The sequence below is a fragment of the Elgaria multicarinata genome, chromosome 8, assembly GCF_023053635.1.
Source record: "Elgaria multicarinata webbii isolate HBS135686 ecotype San Diego chromosome 8, rElgMul1.1.pri, whole genome shotgun sequence".
Classification (NCBI taxonomy): domain Eukaryota; kingdom Metazoa; phylum Chordata; class Lepidosauria; order Squamata; family Anguidae; genus Elgaria; species Elgaria multicarinata.
This window is the reverse complement of record NC_086178.1, coordinates 44,466,246-44,489,959: the sequence shown is the minus strand read 5'-3', so window position 1 is coordinate 44,489,959 and position 23,714 is coordinate 44,466,246. Positions and strand designations below refer to the sequence as shown.

Sequence of the window (23,714 nt, the reverse complement as noted above, 5' to 3'; positions counted from 1 at the left end):
GGCATTACTTTACAATATTTGCAGCAGATTTTTTTATTTGTTGTCCTTTGAAATCTGAGTGGGCATGTTAGAAATTCCAATAACTGTGATAAATAAATTAATAAATCTGCACAAAAAATGTGAGTTATAAATTCTTATTAAATAAGCTTAGTTATTTAATAAGAGCCAGTGTGGTATAGTGGGTAAAGTTTTGGACTGGGAGTTGGAGATCCCGGTTCTAGTCGCCTTTCGGCCATGGAAACCCATTGGGTGACTTTGGGCCAGTCGCAGACTCAGTCCAGCCTACCACACAGGCTTGTTGTTGTGAGGATAACATGGAGAGGAGGAGGAGGATGTACACCGCCTTGGAGGAAAAAAGGCAGGATATAAATGTAATAAAATAAATAAATAAATAAATATTAACATTAGTTCATGGTTTTCTGATGGATCTCTTTTTCAGAACATGGCTTTCTGTGCTATATATGGATCGAACTGGGTGTATTTAAAACATACAATATGATGGTATGTGAACCGCCCAGAGAGCTTCGGCTATTGGGCGGTATAGAAATGTAATAAATAATAAATAAATAAATAAATAAATAAATGGTAACTGGGGTGTTTTTAAAACTTCTATTTCCTCAAGCTCTGGCTCATAATATGAATAGTTTGAGATTGTAGCCCTGTCATTATCTGTGGTAATTGTTTTTGTCTCAAATCTGAAATCATGACTGGAAAAAAGATAATGAAAGAATATGAATGACAATGGAAGAAAATAAGGGAGAGGTGATAACTTTCCTCCATTGCATAGCTCCCATTATGGAACAATAATGTTATTATTAACAATAATAACTTGTCAAAACCTAGAAATTTGCGCTGATTAACCAATGAAAATTGCTTTGACAAATAGTATTTTGTACCAATGAAGCATATTTGTTGGTTCAAGTATAAATACATACGTAAACAATCTGGTCATTCTAGAGTAAACAGACTGGAGGATGAGTCACCCTTAATATTTGGTTGTGGGTTAATTACTCAGCTGAATCATTTCTGGAATTTACTGTACATAATCTAGAAAAGGAGAATCCTTAATCTCCTTTCATCCTTCTCACTAAAAGAGATAAGCAGAAGCAACCAAGAAATAAGGCATATAAGCAGCTTGTTTTTATTACATGGACAATCCCTACCTCCAACCACTGGTACTGTTATAGAGAATCTCCATTTAAAAGGGTTAATCCATGTTTCAAAACTTAGGACACCTTTGTTACTGCTATTGTGAGAAGCTGCTCCCATGCAGAAACATTTTTGTTAGTTTCCGCATGGCTTTATTAATTTATTTAGCAATTCTTGATTGATGGATCGGTAAATACAGCTGGCTAAAGCATATGAACCAAGCCACAGGGGTTCATCAGACTAGCATTTTATCACACACTCACTATTGCCCAGTCATGTCTTTTTTGCACGTCCTTTAGATGACACTGTCCACCTCTCGTGTGCCTCCTGCTCCTTCTTGCCTTTTGTCAATCATAAAATGGACCCCTTTTAATCTGATTTTTTTAAAAATGGAATGTGCTGCCATTTCCTGCTGCTTGCAGGAAAAGCAGCGCAATAAAAACAGTCCCTTTATGGGCTATGTGGACTTTGTTTACTTCTTCTTTTTTTCCCCAGGAAGAAAGAAGAAGTAATGTGGGACAGGAGTGGAGCCAGAGAAGCGACAGTAGGGAATGCTCACAGACTCTGTAGGAAGTTAGCCTTTATACACAATAAAAAACCCACAATTTTCTTGGAAGGAGTAAGGTCATAGCGCTGTGTTCACTTAGGAGTAAGTCATATTGAATATAGTAGGAATTATTTTCAAGTAAATACTTGCAGATAAGTTCAAGTTGTAAGTTAATAAAAAGTTGAATGAACGTTTCTTATAGTTTGAAACTGTACTTATATAGTGTGGCAGGGAGAGGGGAGACCAATACTTGTTCTTTCATCAGAATAGCTGTCTTCCCCTTTTGCACCAAATTAAGTATATTTTAGAAGGTGAGAATCAGCATAGATATAAAACCAACAGAATGTTAAATATTAAATGTGATTAAAAAATGATACATGACACTAGCGTCTACCTTCTGCCCAACCCTGCTTTAAAAGGTTGAAGGTTGGGTACATGATTCTCCCCCTTCCCACTCTGGCATCACAACAACTTTGTGAAATAAGTTAGTCTGACAAAGAATGATTGGCTCATGGTCTCCCAATGTACATCATGGCTGAGTGGATGGTTCAACCTGGCTTTCACCAGCCTTAATACAACACCATTTCACAACACTGACTCTCCAAATTAACTGTGTGATGTTCAGCTGCTTATTATGCATTAAATGTAAATATTTGTCAAATTATTGTTTATATTATGCATAAAGTTCCAGGAAGTAAGTAGGCCTCAATGTACTTATGATTTGTATCCACAGGTTGAGTTCATAAGGGAGGTTGAATGCTTGAGTGCTGATTGGATGGAGGAGGGGGAGTGCTTGGATTGGCTGTGTGAGAGTGGAAGGAGCTGGAGAAATGTAGCTATATATAGTCTGGGCTGACAGTGTGTGTGTGTGGGTATGTGAAGGGTAGAAGTGGGGTAGAGAGAAGTGGATGATTATATGAGAATAAAGATAGTTGAGTTATAGACAGTAGTATTCTTTAGTAGAACATTGTAAGAAAGAACTAACAGAAACCAATATGCTTAGAACCTTGTAACCATATGCATTTCAACTGAGGAAACCAATAAACTTATGCGCATGCACTTACTTATGTTAATAAATTCTAATAACTTTCAAACAACTGGTGTGATCTGTGAAGGAGTGACTGAGGAGATAACAATGAATGGTGACAGCGGAATGGGAAACTGAGGGCTAGGTTGCTGGATGGGAGCTGTGGGGCCTAAAAAATAAAGGTGAGAGAGAAGCAGCAGCAGTAGGCCTAAATTAGGGTGACCACATAAAAAGGAGGACAGTGCTCTTGTATCTTTAACAGTTGCATAGAAAAGGGAATTTCAGCAGGTATTATTTGTAAATATGGAAAACCTGGTGAAATTCCCTCTTCATCACAATAATTAAAACTGCAGGAGTTGTACTAGAGTGACCAGATTTACAAGCGGGCAGGGCACCTGCAGCTTTAACTGTTGTGATGAAGAGGAAACTTCACCAGGTTCTCCATTCTGGTCACTACAGTCAGCACTGAACACTTGCAAATATATACAGCTAAGGAGGCTGATACATAAAATGGTTTCTGTGTAAATATGTCATGGAGTAATTTTAACATCTTATGTTTACAAATCATGTTCTGCCTCTTTTTTAAAATGTACTCTTTTTTGTAATTTTGTTATCACAAATGCTCCTAGAAGAATGTTCATGTACCAGTCAGTTTTCAGTAAAGGATGGATTCTTTCTTGGCAGCTTCATTGGTCCATAGTCTACTGAAACACATAAAATATTTAGGCGTAATATAATTGGGCTGAGAGTGTCTGGGCTTTCTGTATTTCACTGGTAGCAGTAAAGATTCTCAAGTTATAAGGAAGAAAATAATAAGCCACACTTGCTTTTTAAATCACTGCTGTAAGAGAACAAAGCTTATATTGAGAAGAAAAGAAACTCAATGACATGGGTTATTTTTTAGAAGAAAGAGAGAATAGTGCCCATTTGTATATGTATAATATATACAACATTTTTTTATCCATCTAAATCGGAAATTGCTTTGGACTCAATTTCCCATTATTTCCTTTCAAATTTAATTTTCCTCTAGGTTCTCTCTTAAAAATACCCTGAGTTAAATTAAGATGGTAGTAAAAAAACAAGAAAATTAAGTTAGAGTGTTAGGGGACTTGCATTGCTCATAGATGAAAATTCTTTCACAACTTCAAAATATCTGAATATGATAGTTAGTATGTGTACAAACTCTCACCAGACAGTCTGGTATGCACAGGACAAAAAAGGGCCCCCTGCAACACTGATGAGATTAGAATGATTTGTCGTGTATTGCTTTATTGTAGTTTATATAAAGAAGTTAGGGGATGATTGTCATATCCTCTTTTAGTGTAATTTCCTGGGTGCTTGATGGATTTCTCCTAACTTTATGTTTGAATAAAGTTTGGTTCGAATGCCAAGTTAATGGTAATTTTTGCTAAGTTTTTGAACATTGCTATTATCGCTACATCTCTAATGGTGGCAAACCAAGTTTTACTCTCAATATGGTTCTTTCTGTTCTGTTTGTAATATGGCCAATTGACTAGATTTTTTTTTGAGGATGATGAAACAAACCTACCATCACCAGACAGTATGTTAAACATGGGACTCATGAATGATAGCTTTAAATGCGATTGTGACTTCAGCATGTGTAGATAGATAAAAAGGTAGAGTATATTCACTTCAAGATTCTAGTCCCGTCATAACATGTATGCTAGTCTATGGGCCTTGCTAGACAAGGCCTTAATGCGCCTTGAGAGCCGGTTTCCCTGCTGTGCATCCACATGACGCACAGGGGAATCCGGCCCCAGGCCGCACTGAAGCCTCTTCTAACGCGCCATAAGCGAAGTCGCTTATGGTGCGCCTTTTCCGCAGCTCCGGCCTGAGGCCGGGGCTGCGGAACGTCTAGAGACTTCCGTGGCTTTTTGCGGCTACTTGCTTACTCGTGAGTAGCTGCAAAAAGCCACGGACTGGCACAGCGCTTTTACGAGTGAGGTGCCCATTGGGCCAGGGGCATCCGGGGGGGGAGATGGGGGGAAGGCCGGACCGGCAGGAGAGGGGGATGGCGGAGGGAGACAGACGCGTCACACGGGAGGGTGAGGGGGGGCAGAGGGAGACAGACATGACACACGGGAGGGCAAGGGGGCAGAGGGAGACAGACGCGACACACGAGAGGGTGGAGGGCGACACATGGGACGGGGATGGGGAAGGAGGGCGGATGGGGGGCTTAAGTAAAAAAAAAAAACCTTACCTTGTCCGGAGTCTTCGGGCCTCACATGGCCCCTTTAAAACAAACAAACAAAAATGGCCAACGCTGCAGGGCTTCCGTAGTCCCTGCGCGTCAGCCGTCTAGGAGGCTGGGCGGTGCGCGCTAAAGTTAGCGCGCCGTCGCCCCGCCTCCTTGCTGGCTTATCCCGGCAGGTCTAGCAACGCCCTATGTCATTGGTACTGCACTAGGAATTCTCCACATCATGCCCCAAATCCACATGTGTTTGCTTCATCCCCATACTTAGTTCACTGACCCTTTTGGTAATATATATATATATATGCTGTCATTGCATATATATATATATATAGAGAGAGAGAGAGAGAGAGAGAGAGAGAGAGAGAGAGAGTGTAATATTATCAGAAGGACCTATAAACTGAGGATGAAGCAATCCCATGCATGTCTACTTAGAACTAAACCCAGATAAGTAGCAGCCAGGTAAGATGTATACCACTGCAGCCTTAGAAATCATAAGAAGATGGTTTACTGGGGGGGAAACTGGATTAGAATTCTGTAAGGTAAATCCAGTGATAGGTGATTATCAAGAATGTTCATTACAAAGAATGTTTTGAGTTGCTGTCAAATAATAAAGGAACATGCTATGTTTCAGATCAGTTTGGATACAAATGAATGAAAAATAAATTTATCTACTTTTGCCTTAATTCTTGTTTTAACAAACCTCTCTAAAATGGAAAAGGCACTAGGAGCATGTCTACACCACCAGCCCTATATCCCGGGATCATTCCTGTGCATCCAAATGCCACACAGGGGATCCCAGGAGCAGGCAGGGATGATCCCTCCATTTTCCTGGGATAACCCTTAGGTGTAGAAATGGCCTAGTAGAGCTTGTGATCTTTTTCTTGCTTTAAGTTTGTATACCCAGTTCAATTTTAACAGGTAAACTTGGGGTCTTTTGATCCTTCATAGCTGTGAGGAAAATGGAAGCTTTTCCTTTTAAATACACCACAGCCTTAGAGAACTGTGGCTTGTTCTAACAAGCCAGGATCAAATCATGATTTCAAGATCCTGGCTTGTTCTGAAACAAAGCTTTAAACAAACCATAGTTCTCAAAGTTCAGGACTTAATGCAAAGCTTTGCTTTGTTGAATGGTGGAAGTGAAGGTGTCTAATCTTGTCATGGCCACAGAGGAGGAGTGGGGAACACATGGGTCAAAGCTCATGCAAGGTTGTTCATGTACTGGGAAGCCATGATTTCATGGTATCTGTGAACTGGGTCTATGTTAGTGATGGCTTTTTGGTTCAGGAGGTAAGGAGGTAAGGATAAAAGAGGAGTTTAACAAATAATGAGATTTACAGAAATATTTAATATATTTACTCTTAAGTGAGTAAATATATTTATGCATTACAAAAATATTTTATTTCATAATTTAAACCCTATCGGAGTTTAACAGGACTAGCTTGTTAATATGGAGTCTGTCCCTCTAATTGCAGAATTTATTTTCTTCTGAAAAAGAAACAGATCTGATTTACTTTCTATCAAGGAAAAGCATGATTGATGGATGGATAAGCAAACATTTTTGTAAGTTAGACAGGGATTTACAATGTGGGAGCACATCTGAATGTGCAGCCAAATGTGTATCCCATTGTTAGAATCCAATTCAGATATTCATTCCATTGACAGTCCAGAGGAGGAAATACAGAAAGTTTCACAGAAATAAAGGAACAGTGGGACTTATCCATATAATTAAACTGGGGCAAAAACAGGAGCTATTGATTCATGTTTCATTCATTGGCATATGTTTATGGATATAGCACCAAAATTAAGATCTCTGTCTGGTGCAGTTCAAAGTTCTGTTGAATAGCAAAATAGATATTGTGAATTAATCCAGAAAGTCATCTTTGGAATATGACTGAAATACCCTTGAATAACTTGATAGTGTTAATGTATTTGTTTTAATTATGTGAACAAATCCTCGTGTATATGAGCAGGCTACTTGTGTTTATAAGAGAAACTGGAGTACTCTGATGAATGAAATAAACAAATAGTTATTTTTTAAAAGGAATTCTCCCTAACCAGGGCCATAACTTTTCTGTCTAGCTGCAGGATGGGGTTCCAGAGAATATATTAATTTACTTGTGGTCATTCATTCACTGATAACAATCCTACTCTATCACACAAATAAAAAATAAAAATAAAAATGACATGACTATGGAGGTTGGTACTGTAAAAGGAAGAATTTCAAATACCTAAAATATATATTTCCAAACTTTTAGCATTTTGAATGGCAAATGATATTTTGATTCCTTTCTAGGTCAGCCTTGCTAAACTACAATGGGGCTAGTTGTCAGATGTAATGGGTTGTATCCAACAGTGTTGTTCTGCTTATGGAAGCAGTACTGTCAGTAGAATTGGGCAAGGGCAATTTGACCTTCAGCCTGTATGCCTTAAAAGATGCTCCAGGGGACTGGAATCCATGGGTGGCATGGAAGGCTGCGGGGGGGGGGGGGGGAGAAGAGAGGGAGAAAGTCCTGTCATGCTTGCAGACATAGGCTAGTGTGATTTTGGATTTAATCCAATATGTGTATGTACAAAGTAATAGGTGATTAGAGGCTATCCCTGGGAAGTGGGATTTAAAATAATAATAATACAGCAGCATCTTGAGTTAATTGAACTTTGAGTGCTAGATAATATCCTCTTGTAGGTATATCTCCTGCTAAAATCCAGATTTTTCACTAAATGACATTGTAGCTTCCACTTTGGAGGTCCATTGGATTTCATTACACTGTTTATGAGCCATCAGCAATCATTCCAATTGTTGTAACGAATTCTTATTTTAACCTTGCTTGGTTCAAAAACTATTATTCATTCTAGCTGGTATTAATGTTTGAAGTATTCCAAGTTGCTGGTTACCCTCTACTGCACTTTATAAATGCCCATACTGATTAGAACTTTTATTTTTCATAATGATCCAGTAATGTAATGATAATGCAACTAATAGCCCATACCTAATGATTTCTTGTCCAAGGACTAAAAGAATTAATGTAATATATTTAGTGCCAAGCTCTGAGAGAATTGTTAAGCCAGAGCATTTACTTGTGCATTTTATTACCTATGCGGCAATAAAAGTGAACAGTTTCTACCCAGCTGTCAAAGTAAAGCCTTATAAAATGTGTGAAGATTCCTGATTTTAATTCAACCATTTGGTAATAATATACCATGCAAAGAAAACAGCTGCAGAAACTTGTTCATTAGATCCACGGGATACAGGCAAATAAATACATACATACATATAAAACAGACAGCAAAGCTGAGATACAAGGGGGGGGTAGAATCATGCAAATTGCTTGTGTCCGTTGTCATCTTAAGATAAAACAAAAAGACAGTTCTACTAGATTGGAACAGCACAGGAATCACATGTGCAAGTTAATTTGGAAGCTCAAGAGTGGAACTGTGTCTGGATCAGTACAACAAACTTCTTTTCCATTGGCATTTCTAATTATTAGCCCAATTCACACATTTACAAATTGAATTCTTTCCCATGTGTGGCATCAATTCCAAACCAAACATTGCAGGTGAAAGGAGGAAATAATGAGACGAGACAACTGTATCAAATTCGGGCAACAGTTATTGAAGATCTGCAAAGGGAAACTGGGAGGGCCCTAAACTATGCCAGCCACTAGCTAGGCATTTATATTGGGCAAAGCATTCTATGTCTGGAGAGTGGCATCAGACAATAGCCACACCCAGGCCATACCCCTTTTGGGGAGGGTAGACTGACCCATGCCACTCACCCTCCGGGTTGCACAACACCGGTTGGAGTAACGAGAGTCGGCCTCACAAGTGGCCTTATCCCCCCACTGGGGCTGCATAACCCTTACCGGAAGGCTTCAGGTATCACCTGTCACCAAACAACAGTGTCACAGAATGATCACCATCCCTTTCTTCTAATTGTGCCTGCCCTAACAGCCTAAGCCAAATGTGACCAAATTAACCAAATCAGAATATTATAATTCCTGAGACACTCTTTCCCCTCTTACAGTGTGAAGTAAGCAAAAAGACACACAGCCCAGGCCAATCAGACAATGTGCCCAAAATTCCTACTCGTCCCCCAAAAGGGTGACCAGATATTATTTATTATTATTATTATTTATTTATATAGCACCATCAATGTACATGGTGCTGTACAGATAACACAGTAAATAGCAAGACCCTGCTGCATAGGCTTACAATCTAATAAACCCCACACTGCATACAGGGAGGGAAGAAGGGAGCTGCGATTTGAAGAGCCTTAAGGGCTGGGAGCAACTGCCCTATTTAAGCGCAGTTGCCCAGCCCCCGGCCCAGTGGCACCAAATATCCCCCAATGGGGAGTGAGCACATCTCTCCTCCCCCCGCCTTCAACTACCTCTCCGCAGCCAGTGCCAGGATGCGGTGGAAGGGCATTTCTCATGATACAAAAATGGCAGTAGTTGGCAGCTTCAAAGGTAGTGTGCAATGTGGGGAAAACAGGGGGGATATACACACACAGGTGTAGTGGAAGCAGAGCAGCTGTCACTGGGGTATGGGATTAGTGGTTACGACGACCTCTTTATAGTGATCAGATGTAAAGGAGGACAGAATTTCTGTACCTTTAATTGTTGTATTACTGGGAAATTTTGTCAGGTGTAGCTTTTCTCAGCTCACCGCCTGCCAACTTTCTCCTGTCTGCCCAGTGACTCAAAGTATGGCCTCCATTGCATCTGATCATCCAAGCCCTCACAGCATATAAGTGTGATGAACTGTCACTGGTATAGTGGAGCCAGGGCTCACAGGTGTTGTCGACCAAACCAGCTCCCTGGGAGTAGCCATGCGTATAGACAATAGAAGCACTCTACTGGTGATTTGAAAGAAAACTTTAGTTTGGAACAATTAACTTTTATCCTACAATGGGATAGCTCAGTTCACCCATGTAGTCAGCAAACCATGAAGAAGAAGGAAGTAGAAGGGAGGAGACAGGAAGTAGCAAAGCAAGCATTGCAGCAATCCCCTCCCATCTTGTGGGCGTTTAGCTTCAGGTTCAGTGACCTGTAGCCCGAGTTCTGCTAACAACAGGGACAGAGCAACAGTACTTTCTAACTAGCAGGGATGCTGATATCATCTGCCACCTCCTCACCCCAAATCCCTGTTCCCTCTGGGTGGGGAAATGGATTTTCTCAATGAAAATATATAGTTGTGAGCTATATTGTATTTTGGTGTGACTTCAGTGGGCAATGAAGACCCAATAGCTTTATAAAAGACCTGTTCTTGGTAGCAAACTGGTAGAATTGGTTTGTGGATATGGATGAACACAGCTGCCTGCATTTTTTGTCTCTGCTTTGGGACATGGGTATGATGGGGAGCACCTGCACTTCAGAATTTACAACTATACCACTAGAACCATCCAGTTCAACTCCACACAGTTTGGTGGAGAAGGGCATTAAATCATTCTGCTCCATCAAAACTCTGGTGCGAAAAAGTTGCAGCAAGAATGATTCTGCAATTCACTGTAGTAAGGATATCAGGTGCAGTGAACAGTTGGTAAAAGCACTACCATCCTATTGAATTGGAGATTATTGGGATAGGGAGAGTTCTAACTCATTGCCCTTCCAAAAGAAATGAAGGCAGGATCTACACTACTGCTTTAAAGCGCTTTATAACAGTTTTGACAACTGTTGGGGCCCAGGACACACCCCATATACAGTTGTCAAAGCTGTTATAAAGCGTTTTAAAGCAGTAGTGTAGATCTGACCGAAGAGTTTTGTGTTTTATAATTTCCATATGAACACATGAAGCTACTTTACACTGAACCAGATCCTGCTCCATCTAGGCAAGTACTGTCTAATAGCAAACTTTTGTCAGACTCAGGCCAGGAAATGGGTTTTGGGGGCTTGATAATGCCAGCCTCAAAGGAGACACAAGCCGTAGAATCTCCTGAATTCTTCTCTACCTTAAATGAAAATAAGTCTTATTCCTATGTGAAAAACAGCTATGTGAAGTTAGGGGTGGGGGTGCAAAACAGGGAGCCTCCTACCCCAAGGAATCCCTGTGGGAGCAATTGCTTTGTAAGGGACTAGTTTGAAGAGCTAACCAGGGTTAAGAGAATCCATCATGGCAGGAGGGGGTGTTGTTTACCAGTCCAAAATTGTTAGGGGCAGTCATATCTCCCATTCAATTTGTTTCATTGTTGATTTAAAAAAGTTTTATTCATAATTATAAGCCACCGTGAGGGCCATTTCTCTTGGTAGAAAGGTAGGGCACAAATCAAACAAACAGACAAATATTGGAGGTTGCATATAAAGGTGGGAGTTAGCAGAAAGTGCCTCCCACTTGCCTGAGTGAAAGAGCATATTGAGAACCAAGTCTTCTCCAACACAACTGCCCTTCAAAAGGTCTACAACTCCCAGGATTCCTCACTATTGGCTATGCTAGCTAAGGTTGATGGGGAGTTGAAGTTAACAACACCTGGAGGGTGCCAGATTGGGAAAGTCTGGACTTACGTATACCAAACTCTGCATAGAATTAAGATGAGTACCAAAGGTAGCTCCTACGTAATTCAAGGTGACTCTTGTCACTAGGCATGGCTAGTAGTCATGATGGCTATATAATATCTCCAGGTTCAGAGACAGCACATCTTTGAAAAAATGTTGCTGGGGAACAAGAGCAGGAAGGGGCCATTGTCTTCCCATGTGTATTTGTTTATTTATTTATTTTAAGCATCTTATGCTGCTTTTTAGCCAAAAAAAGGCTGCCGAAGTGGCTTAAAAAGATTAATGAGAGTCCCTGCACTAAGATTTACAGTCTAAAACAGGGGGCCCCAACCCCCGGGTCATGGACCGATACTGGTCCATGGCCTGAGGAACCAGGCTGCGCAGGTGAGCTGCTTTCACCCCTGGTCGCCCAGCCGAAGTGAAGCCAGGATGTTGGGGTGGGGTGGTGCGGCTTCGGAATGGGAGAGCGACTTCCGAGCGCACCATTCCGAAGCTGCCCGCCTGCCCCAGCGTCCTGGCTTTGCTTCGGCTGGGTTCCCACCTAGCCGAAGCGAAGCCAGGATGCTGGAGTGGGGGAACGGGGGTGGGTGGGCTTCCCAAACCATCCCCTCAACTCCCCTCGGTCTGTGGAAAAATTGTCTTCCATGAAACCGGTCCCTAGTTCCAAAAAGGTTGGGGACCACTGGTCTAAAAGACACAACACAAAAGTTAAAAGGACTGAGATGAAGGAGGTGAAAAAAAGCAAAAAAATCATTAGTTCTTAGTAGCAACGTTCTATGCGTGTTATTTCTGGATGGAATTGGGCAACACAAACTCCCTGCAGCTGTTCCTTCTCTGGGCCATGTCTGTGGGCCATGCTTGTTTCTTGCTTGCCATGATGTTCTTCATGGGAGCAAGGGTGCAGCCTCCCAGAGGCCCGTGGTCATCTGGCTGAAGGAGAAGACTAGAATATGCTGCCCTTCAGCTCTGCAATCCCAGGGCAACTATCTTGGTATTTGGATTTCACATAGGTATTTGTTTGGCTACTATGGGAAGCAGGACTAGGAAGACTTCTTTTTCACGTCACTTAAACAATATTAAGAATTTTATGTTGTGCAATTTTTGTGTTATTTTTTCTGCTGTTAATATCAAAATTTAACAGCAGTCGTCAGTAAGGTAGCGGCATGATCATATGAAATATAAAAAAGAATGGTTTCTGTATTGTGACAAAAGTGCATGGCAATCAAAAACTCGAAAATACTGTGAAAAATTGGAGTCAAAGTTTATTTCTCTAACAACACATTGAAGTGCTTTTAACCTCTCCTGGCTTTTGTAAGAGTGATTTATACAGTTTATCTCTTCTTATGACTGCATTTCTGAACCAGGTGTAAGAGAGATGAGAAGTGTGATTTTTGTGAATTATTCTTTTGACAGCAGCTACTAAAGTTATTATAACAAGGGAAGCTGACATTTTTTCCACCTTCTGCTGGTTTTCTTCTTGAAAATGAAAGTTAGTTGAAGCATGCCTTTAGAATTCTGCAACCTTCTTGAAACATAAAACACTGAATAAATGCAGATAAAACCATGCATCCGTGGAGGGGCAAAGCTTCCAGACTATGTTTGGACAGAAGTAATGAAAACCAAATTATAAGTTTGCAGTGAGTGAACTGTAAAATATGTAATTATCTTTTGTTCCCAGTCATTTTCTGGAAGACTAGTGGAATAAACTCTGCTATAAAATGTATCCCACCTAAAACACCAGCACAAAAAAATATTGGCAAGACTCCTGCACCAACCTGCAGTATAGGCTACATTTTTCTCATAAACTGCAAAAATCTCATGGAAAGCAAATATATGGCTGCTAGACAGCTTCTGGACTGCCATAGGATATTTCAGATTCCTGGAAGTGAGGCTGGAGACATCATTCTGACCTCAGATCCTGGAGTCCAAACTCCCTTCTTCATCCCCTTGTCATTGGCATGAAGAGAACTGCACTGGCTGCCTATGTGAGTTCACAAACACGAGCTTGGAGAGGAAGAAAAGGGCATGCCAGTGGGTGATGAGGGGAGGGGACTGAGGAAGTGGGGGATATGAGCTATCCTCAGCCTACCCAGCCTGCATGCCTTTCCCTCCCTGATACCTCTGTTAGACATGCGAAAACACCCATCTAACTAAAATGCAGAGAAGAGGAAACTCGGAGGTAAAGATCGCCTCTGCACTGCTCCCACTCTGTATAGGATTGCACCCTTAAGCTATGATTTTCATAAAGAAATAATGGAATATTAAGGTTTATTCCTGTATGAAGTCTGAATTAGTTTGATTCTTACAGAGGCATTCTAACTAACATAAGCATTTGTGCTAACATGTTGTGACTTTTGACTGAAGTTCTCAATAACCTTGAAGCTTGCTGACATGAGAAAAGCAAGTTAGAATATTTTCCCAGTTAAACCCAGGAAAAAGCAAAATGTGTTTCAGATAAGGAACTTGTTGGAAAGGAAGAATAACTGCTAATCAATTGTAGATGTTCAGATTATGAGACAAATAGATTACATAATATAGTAGGAAATAGTAAACCAATGAAAGAGAAACAGGTGTTATCCTGTTTTGAAAAGAAGGCCATAGCTAGACCTATGGTTTATCCCTGGATCGTCCAGGGGTCAAACCTGTTCACCTAGGTGACACACAGGGGATCCAGTGCTCAGGCAGGGGCGAACACTGGATGATCCCAGGGTAAACCTTCGGTCTAGCTGTGGCTGAAGTGTGGCTCAGCAATGCTGACAAAAATCCCAAAATCATAGCTGAGAACTTTTGAAAATAATAATAATAATAATAATAATAATAATAATAATAATAATAATCTATTCTTATTAATAATAAAATACAATAATTGCTAGAGAAATTCCTATTTTGAGAGAAACATACATCAGCAGTTTTATGTATTTTATATTTACTGTTGTTCCCTGCCTCAATCAAATGGAGAGGCAAGTAAGAAATTATTATTATTATTATTATTATTATTAAAAATAATTTAAATATGAAGAGGAAAATACAAAAACTCCAGGACATTCCATCTGTCTTCACAGAACCCAACGATAGTTCTCACAAGATGCTACACCTATCCTCAGGAGGAAAATGGCACAGATCCTCATTGACTTCTCTGTTCTGTTTTGCTCCCAGCTCAGAAATATTATTGGGTTAGATGCTTTAATTTTTAAAGGTAATTCTCCTAAATTGTTCTTTAAAAGCTTAAAAGATGTGTTTTGTTTGAAACCATATTGTATCTTTGTATGTTTAATGAAAGAGCATTAAAAGAAAAAAAACGCTTGAGATTTTGAAGTAAAACTGCATTTATCTCCATCATTTTTTCAAGATATACACATGTAACTGGACATCATGAAAGCTTCTACATAGGACCTTATGCATGCTGACTTTGAAGCAAATTGGATCATCCCTTGATTTTTAGGGAATTTTTAAAGACACCAAGGTCACATCCGGTAAGGCAAGGTATCATCTAGTAAGGCATAATCGGCAGGATCTACACTACTGCTTTAAAGTGCATTAAAGTGGTTTATAACAGTTTTGACAACTGTTGGGGCCCAGGACACACTGCAGATACAGTTGTCAAAACTGTTATAAAGTGCTTTAAAGCAGTAGTGTAGATCTGGTCCCAGGTAACGGTCCCAATAGCAAAGCAAGGTTCATCAGGATCTGGACAAATCGCTGACTGAAACACATCCGTAAAGAGCAATTGTCTCAGCAACATGCAGAAACCTTCTGAAGTCTTATGAAGGCTTGCGTGTCTGTGCCTGCTGTTAATTCCACCCCTTCTGAGCAACTGACTACTTCTTAAAGGGCCATTGTCTGATTCTGTAGCTACTCGTTCCTTCGGCATAAGAGCAGTGAGGACTGTATCAGAGGAGTGCCCTCTGATTCAGAGGAGTCTGGTAAAACCACATCATTTGGCTTGGAATGTCCTGGAGTAGCAGATGATGACTTACTGGATGAAATCTCTCAGTTAGAGGGGAAAATCAAGGCCAGAGAACATGATAGATATCAAAAATCAAGAACCATACACTGGATAGATATTTGTAGAATTAAATTTTACCACATGTGAGTACCCATCTGAAACTTTTTGCTACTTTAGCTCTTATGGTCTAATGTAACATATTTTCATTAGCATTCCCATCAGCAATTGTGGGCTATTAGTTCATGGGAGCAAATATGTACCAAAAAACAAGTACATACAGGCAATTTTATCTGCCTAGGGATATGTTTTTCTATTTACTGTTAGAAGGCAATTGGATTTTTAAGCTAATTAAGTGTCCAGTTTTTAGACACACACACACACACACACACACACACACACACACACGCACACGCACAAGTAACTGGAGGTTATTTTAAATCACCTAGCCTAATTGTACTTGCTAGCATCCCTTATCAGCATTCTTGTTCCTTTTTAGGTGCTTATTTCCATTGCTCAAGTTATAAGCATTTCCTTTAGTTCATTCCTTGAACAATAGTTGTGAAGTGTTTGTTGTCTGGTTCCTCATGTAGGGATAAATGAAACTGTCAGCTTAGCTTTCTACCACATTGTTTTTCATTCTCAAGTTTGATTTCATTATGAAGATTCCCCGCCCCCCCAAAAAATAAATTTGGTAAGTTCTTGTCAAAACAAAACAAACTGAATTCTCACTGATCTGAACTGGCCAATTTCTATAGACCTGTATCCCAGAATAGAGACAACCACATTGTGCCTGCCTGCCTGCCATGTAGCTGTTAGAAGAAGCCAGAAATAATTTCTAATTAAGGGCAGGGGTGATGAGCTGCAAACAGGGAAGAGCCAATCATGAATTTGACTGTGCAGCATTGGTCAAATATGCTTTCAGAAACTGGGGCCTTTGCTTGACCAGGCTATATCCCAGGCTGATACCCAGAATCACCCCTGTGTGTCCAGATAATGCACAGGGGATCCCGGGCTCAGGGAGGGATCAACCCTCCCTGGCCCTGGGATGTAGCCTACCCCTTTAAGCCCAATTTCCCCCACAGTCTCACGCTGAGCCAAGACCATGAGCATGTAACCCGTTCCGCCGCTTTCCCCGGCTCCGCACAATTACTCGTGCATAGCCAGGAGAAGCTGCACATGGGGGTTAGGGTGGAGGGAGCGGGAAACCATTTTTTTTTTTAAAAAAAAAGCTTACCTGGGTGCACGAGCATCCTCCCTTTAAACAATTAAAAAATGGCAGGCGCGATGTGAGCTTGTCAAGCCTGACGAATAGACTAGCGCGACAGCCCGCGATAGTTGCATCACGGGCTCTCCCCTCCTGCGTCGTGCTTTTTAAGGTAGGTCTAGCAAAGGCCTAGGTGGAGTTTGACTGTCTGCCTCATTGCTTTATTCTCAATGGAATTTCTCCAGCTGGACCACTCTCTCAGAGTTCATAATTGGTCCTGATTGGTTTACCCAGAAATGCTCGATTGTGCAAACACCCCACAGTCAAACTCTCGCTGTGTGTGTGTGTGTGTGTCTGCTTGGCCCTTGAGGTAGACATTGAAAAGAAGGAAACAGCAGTAGCTGCATCCAGCAAGAGGGTTTCTTGTTTGCTTCATCATTTCAGTTGTGTGTGTATGTGTACAAATTGGAGAGAGGACCAGCTAGCTGTATATATTAAACTGGAGACCTGGAGCATGGAAGCAATCATGGTGTCCACGTGATGGAGGGTTCTCCCTGGAGCATTCAACCCCTTGCTATTTTTTACTATTTTCCTAATTTTCTCTCCCCTCCTGTATTTTTTTAAAATGGCATCGTGGGAAAAATGTATCGGGTATGAAGCGTGCCATAAGGACCCCCAAACACCTCACTATTTCCCTGTTTTTCCTCTTTCCCTTTTCCCCAATCCCTATTTTTGAACCTGCTTTGCACTTGTGATCTTGAAATTCCTTGTTTGAATTTACCCTTTTCTGTGCAGTGAGTTGCTGGTGGAGCAGCCAAATGTGGACTCAAGGGAGTGCTTCTGTGTTGCTGTCTGGGTTAGGGATACCCCTCCCCCCAAACCTTTGCTTTAAACTCATGATCTTGAAGTTTGCCCGTTCTGTGTAATGGGTTACTGCTGTGGAGCAGCAACCTTGCTAACACCTGCAGTTGGCTGCCCTGCCTTCTGCCCCACCAGCCCCAATTGGAACCACCCGTCACTGTGAGGAACCTGTCAGAAAAAAGAGGTGACAACCCTAATACCACATCAAAAAACGTCAAAATACAGCATCAGAAATCGAGAGTCAAACCAGTCTTTTAAGAGCTAAGCACCCGTGGATGAATCTGACAGTTTTATTTTCTCCTACATTCATTTCCCCCCAATTTCAAGTTTGAAAGCACTGACATTTCAAATAACCACAGTATTTTACCCTAAATAATTAGTTTCATCAAAAAAATTGAAATGATCAGTCAATGAGAATCTTGAGCTACTATTAATATTAGGAATTCATTATGTCCATCAAACACAGTGATGAAAGATTTGTTCCATGCAGACCTTTAATCAAATGTTACTGCTTCAGTTTCATGATAACTGCAATTTCTCAGAAATAAATAATGGAGGAAAGCAGAAAAGCTACATGCCCAGTTATATTCTTCATTACTAAAATGTACAAAATCCTAATTTCTATGCAAATAGACTACATTGTTGTATATTACCCAGAAATTGAGAGGAGCTGAGTTTGATGAAGACCAAGTAAGAGATAAGAAACCATTTTCAGGGTGCAATGCTGGGAAGAAAGTACACACAATGTTGAATAAAGACTAAACCATTTAAGGTGTGTAACAGTTTAGTTTTGAAGTTTGTAGATGGATTGTGGAAAATAAAATACCCTTCAAAAATATCTGTCTTGAAAAATGGAAATGCATAAAAGAGAGAGAATTGTATTAAACAGCGCATTAAAAAGTCAAGACATATTATCATGGCAAACACATGGTTATCATGATACATCAACTCTAGAAGTATTGCAATGAGTTTGCTGACCGATTACTGACTGTGAATGCCTCACTCACTATGGTTCTGCTTAAAATGACATCTGATGGGAATATTGACCTTTAACAAAAGGATGGTAATGTTGCTGAAGGGCTGTGGATAGCCAACCGAATGGGCAATTTAGCTGTGGATAATCTGAGACTAGCACTTGGCGGTTTCTGTGGGAGATGCAGCACCAGGGAATTTTGAAGTCTCATTGGCAGGCAGTTGTGAGCTTGGGGTGTAGGGGTTCTCTCTACGGACATGTTGCCAGTTAGTAGATCTGTGATTTGTAGACTTGGGCGGTTTCTACACCTGCCTTCCCCCCACCCCCGGATTGTCCCTGGATCATCTCTGTGCGTCCAAATAACACACAGGGGATCCTGGGAGCAGGCAGGGGTGATCCCTCCATTTCCCTGGGATAGCCCTTAGGTGTAGGAAGGGCCTTGTTTTTGTCCAGTTATGCTCTGTTTGTATTTTGTAAATAAACTAAATATTACAAAGGGACCATAAGCCTCCAGTTCTGCAAAGAAAAGTTAGCCCAATCGCATTGCCCCTGGAAATCTTCACTGCTCAGGGAAGGGGAAAATGTGAAACAGTATGTTAAGTATGAACCAAAATTTTATATCCATGAGATGGATATTAATGTTTGGATTGTTCTGAAGTTGACACAGTAGCATTGCTGTGAGTACAGGAACATGTGTAGCTGAGAATGAAAATAATTGTATGTCTGTTCAGCTTATTGGTGCCTAACTCACTAGAAATGTGTGATTTTTAAATTATTTTTTAGGAGACTATATGCTGAAGTTTTCTTCTAGGCGAACTTCTTTCTTTTCCATATATTTGACTTCCCTTTTTATGCTCCAAAGACCAAAATGGCTGATTTATTGAAGATCCTCTCTCACACCTGATTACATTATTCATAAGGGGAAAATGAAGAAAGAACCATTAAAACCTGTTTGTTTAAATGGAGATTGTCACTGTATATCTACAGTTATAAAAGTGCATTAATCCTCACTGAGGATTAATGAATTGTTAGTAAATGAATAACCATAGCATTTATGTTAAGGTATTTAAGTAATTGTATTGTTATATAAAGAAGTATATAGTACATTTTGTTCATGATTTAAGACACCTTAGTCAAATCCTATATATTTGAATTAGGGGGCATTGCTCCCAGCTCAAAATTTGACTTCTCGGTGGAACACTGTTGATACATTTCAGGAACAATTCTTACTTTGGTATGGTTTCCTATGGAAGGGAAGATCAGTGGTGTTTCCATAATATTCAAGGGAGGTGTTTCTGTAATATTCAGGGGTGGGGGAATCCAGTCCATTACTGAATCTACACACCAGTGTAGGATTCAGTGTCTTTAGCACTCATGTCTCCTTATGTCCACTCTCAGCAACTTCATATAAATGTTGAATAGGATTTGAGACAAGATGGTTCCTTGTGGCTCTCCCTGACACCATTGCCAGGGGGTGAAAAATAATCACCCAATACTTCTCACTGTAACAGGCATTATAAGTAGGAGCAGACCTACTGTAAAATAGTGCACCCTATACCCAACACACAGAGACAGTCCATAGGTTTCTTCTAAGAGTGCCTAGAGTAAGGCTTACACCACTCTCCAGTACCTTTCCCAACTTCTTTAGGAATGGCTGCATCACCACATTTTGAAGGCATTCAATAACAGCTTCTCATGTGATTATATGTTCACCATGTTCTTGGCCCCTGGCCAACTCAACCCCTGGGCTGGCTTCAATTAGACATGATGGGCAGAGTTGAGAGAGCAAGTGGACTGTGTTATACTATAAGCACCTTGTCCATGTCCTCAGGCTGTAGCAATTGAAATTGAAACCAGTACAAGTGGTGCACATTCAAGTCTTTCTGAAATCTGCTAAGTCAACATGGAGGTGAGTGTTTTATTCTCAAACTGCTTAGCAAACTTATCACACTGGTCTGCAGAATGTTTGGATACTGCAGCCACTGGGGCAGATGTTACCCCCCCCCCCAAAAAATAACTTGGGATAATTCTGTTCGGCAGCTTCTTCTCAATGTGGATGGCCCTAACTGCCATGCCATAGGCAGGATTATATGCTCTAGCATGTCTTTGGTCTCCTTCATGGTGATTTTTTCACCTGATACACACTAGCCATCATCCAACCTGTTAAATTGCCTACCATTTACCTGAATACCAGGAGACTGTATGGACTTTGCAAGGAGCCATCACGTCAGTTGCCCAACTTAACTCACCATTCCAAAATGAGACCATGGGCTCATCTACACCAAGAAGCATATTCCACTATGAAAGTGGTATGAAAGCGGTATATAAAAGGCAGGAGCCACACTACTGCTTTATAGCAGTATTGAAGTGCATTGCCAACTGTTGGGGCCCATTGACACATTCCATATACTGCTTTCATAGTGCTATATCCCGCTTTGTATGGCTCTGCCTTTTATATACTGCTTTCATTCCACTTTCATAGTGGAATATCCTGCTTGGTGTAGATGAGCCCCATGGCCTCCACAGGATCACCACCAGAATATTCCCCAGGCTATTGAGGAATCTACCAATTTCCATGCATCTCCAGAGACAGTCCATCCTAATCTGCCTCCAGGCCTGCAGGGGAGAACTGATGCCATAATCCCAAATCTCACCAGGAAATGGCCTGATCATGATAAAGGGAGTCGTTTAAACCCCTCTTACCTTCACATGTCAATGAAAGCTAAGTGATTAGCTGGTTTTGTTTTTTATTAGAGATATGAATGTCTTTGGCTACCCCCTCATTATTTCCTGTTTCCTCTGAACTTAGCTGCCATTCTCACCGTAGCTGTGGGTGGGGAAATGAATTTTCCCAGCAACAATATATTGTTACCTGTTGCAGTGGAAGGTATTTTGTGGTGGTTTAGTCTTGAATGGACAATGAACACTCATTTGCTTTGCAAAAAAAAAAAATGCTCCTTGAGGAGATGAAAACTGGGCCAGAACTACCCCAAGCAGGATATACCACTTTGAAAATGGTTTGAAAACTTTATATGGAATGTATCCTGGGCCCGAACAGTTGTCAATACTGTTATAAACCATTATAAAGTAGTAATGTAGATCCTGTGTGTTGATATGGATCAAGAGAGCTGCTTGAATTTTTTGGACTCTTTTGCAGGTGGCTGGCTATGGAGATTGTGATGATGAGTACTTGCACTTCAAAATTTATCTCTACACCACTGATCATACAAATCCCATTGTACAAGGTGTTTGGGGGAGAAAAGTGGTCAGATTGTAAGGAACATATGTTGTCTCCCATTTGGTTGCTTATTTGGTATAGGAGCATGTTTGTGTGTTTGCAACCTTTTTTCCTGAATGCAACAAATATACTTTGTGTTCCAAGTAAGTAAACCCGTCATAGCATCAGAAATAAATTTAATTTAGGGATAATACTTATAGATTGCAGGAGGATGTGAAATAGTCATGAAATATGTCATGACTAGCCCTTCTCCTCCTGTTTTGGAAGAAGGTGCTTCAGGTAATCAATCAGAATCAGACTCTGAAGTAGAACCAGACACAGGCCAGCCTGTACCAGTGAGGGAAACAGATCTCACACTTTCTTCTCCAGCTGGTCGTGATGTATCTCCAGAGCTTATCTCTTCAAGGGCAAATCATACAGAGGCAGTGGAAGCCAACATTCTTCCGAAGGAGAGGGCAACAGGCTAGCTGATCCTAGGGTGCACTGCAGGTTAAAACACGCTGAGTGGAAGGAAGGCAAGAGAAAGTTGGCCCAGCTCGTATCGCGTCTGAACCTGCCTCAGAACTAGCCTCTCAAGTTAATGCCTCTCAAGTTTTGGGAAAAGGCTTTCTGTTCTCCTTGAAATGACAATTGTCTTGCTTACTTTGCATAGTTTTGCCTAGGGAGAAGCTTCCAAGAGATTAGACCCTCTTCAGGTGGGAAGATATGTTTATTGCTTAAATAAAGCTTTGTGGATTACTTAGCGAGCCTCGTTTTTTGTCTCCTAAGAAGGCAGGAAGTTTTTTAAGAAACACGACAAAATATCACTATTTCTGAAATTTCTCTCCCTGAAATATTAATATTCTATTCTCTCTCTCTCTCAAACACACACATATGGGCAAATTTACTATTTCTGTCGTTGATGAAGATGATGATGTTTTTAAATATTGTTTCCATGGTATACAAGCAATCTTTTGTGGGAATCTGTATTTCTTTCTTTTCAGGATCCAGTTTAAATTTTCTAATGATTCAAAACCATGTTTCAAAACCTGGTTTAAAAAAAAAATACATTTTTATTAGGCATTTTCTGTCAACTGGCTCCAGAGGCAGCACTGAAACTGGATTAAAAGTCAACACTGTGGTTCTAATTTGGTATTTAAGGAAAACTTTGCAGAAGGATTAAATCATTCTGTAATTTGGTCATTTTAAATTTAAGCCACTTCTTGTTAAGAATTTTAGAGTATGTGTTCAGGAAAACAAGCTTTCCTAGGGAACAATCCTATGCATGTTTAGACAGAAAGAGTCCTACAACTTTGAGCTTTCCCCAGCCAGTTATGCTGGGGGTTGTAGGACATTTATCCCGGTTTTATCCTGGTTGTGATTTTTATATTGTATTTTGTATTTGGGTTTTTAGATTATTGGTTGTTTTATCATGTTCCTCATGGTTTTAATTTTTGTGAACCACCCAGAGAGCTTTGGCTATTGGGTGGAATAAAAATGTAATAAATAAATAAATAAATAAATAAATTTTCTGTCCAACGATGCATAGGATTGTGCCCTTAAAGATTTAATAAAGACTTGGGCAAGGACACTTAATCTTTTCAGGTTTTGAGTCTTTCTCCCCGCTCCCTGCACAATACCCAGTATGGGCTTTGGGGGGCACTGGAATAAGGGTGCATAAATATATGATAATGGCAGTAATCCAAAAAATAATATCATTTCCCCTTTCAGCTAAGCTTGGGCAGAGACTATTCTGTATGACTCCCTAGTTAAAAAGAGAGAGGGTCTTCTCTGTGGTGGCCCCTAAATGTGAAACAATGTCCCTAACGAGGCCCACTTGGTGCCGACATTGTTATCGTTTCTGTCCTAGATCGAGACTTTTCTCCCAGGTCTGTTTTTTTTTTTTTTTTTTTTGTAGGCTCATAGTTTTTTTAAGTTGTTATAGCAGTTTTAAATGTATGTGTATATGTTTTTGTAGTTTTTATTTTTTGTATATTGTTTTAAGTGTCTTAATCTTATGTAAACCATCCAGAGAGCTTCCGCTATGAGGTGGTATACAAATGCAATAAGATGATGATGATGATGAT

General features: G+C 40.5%; 1 protein-coding gene across 1 annotated transcript in view; it reads left to right on the top strand.

Moving 5' to 3' along the window:
* Positions 1-23,714, top strand: part of CLSTN2 (calsyntenin 2) — a 491,073-nt gene that overhangs the window by 146,228 nt on the left and 321,131 nt on the right. The gene's annotated exons all lie outside the window — the stretch shown is intronic.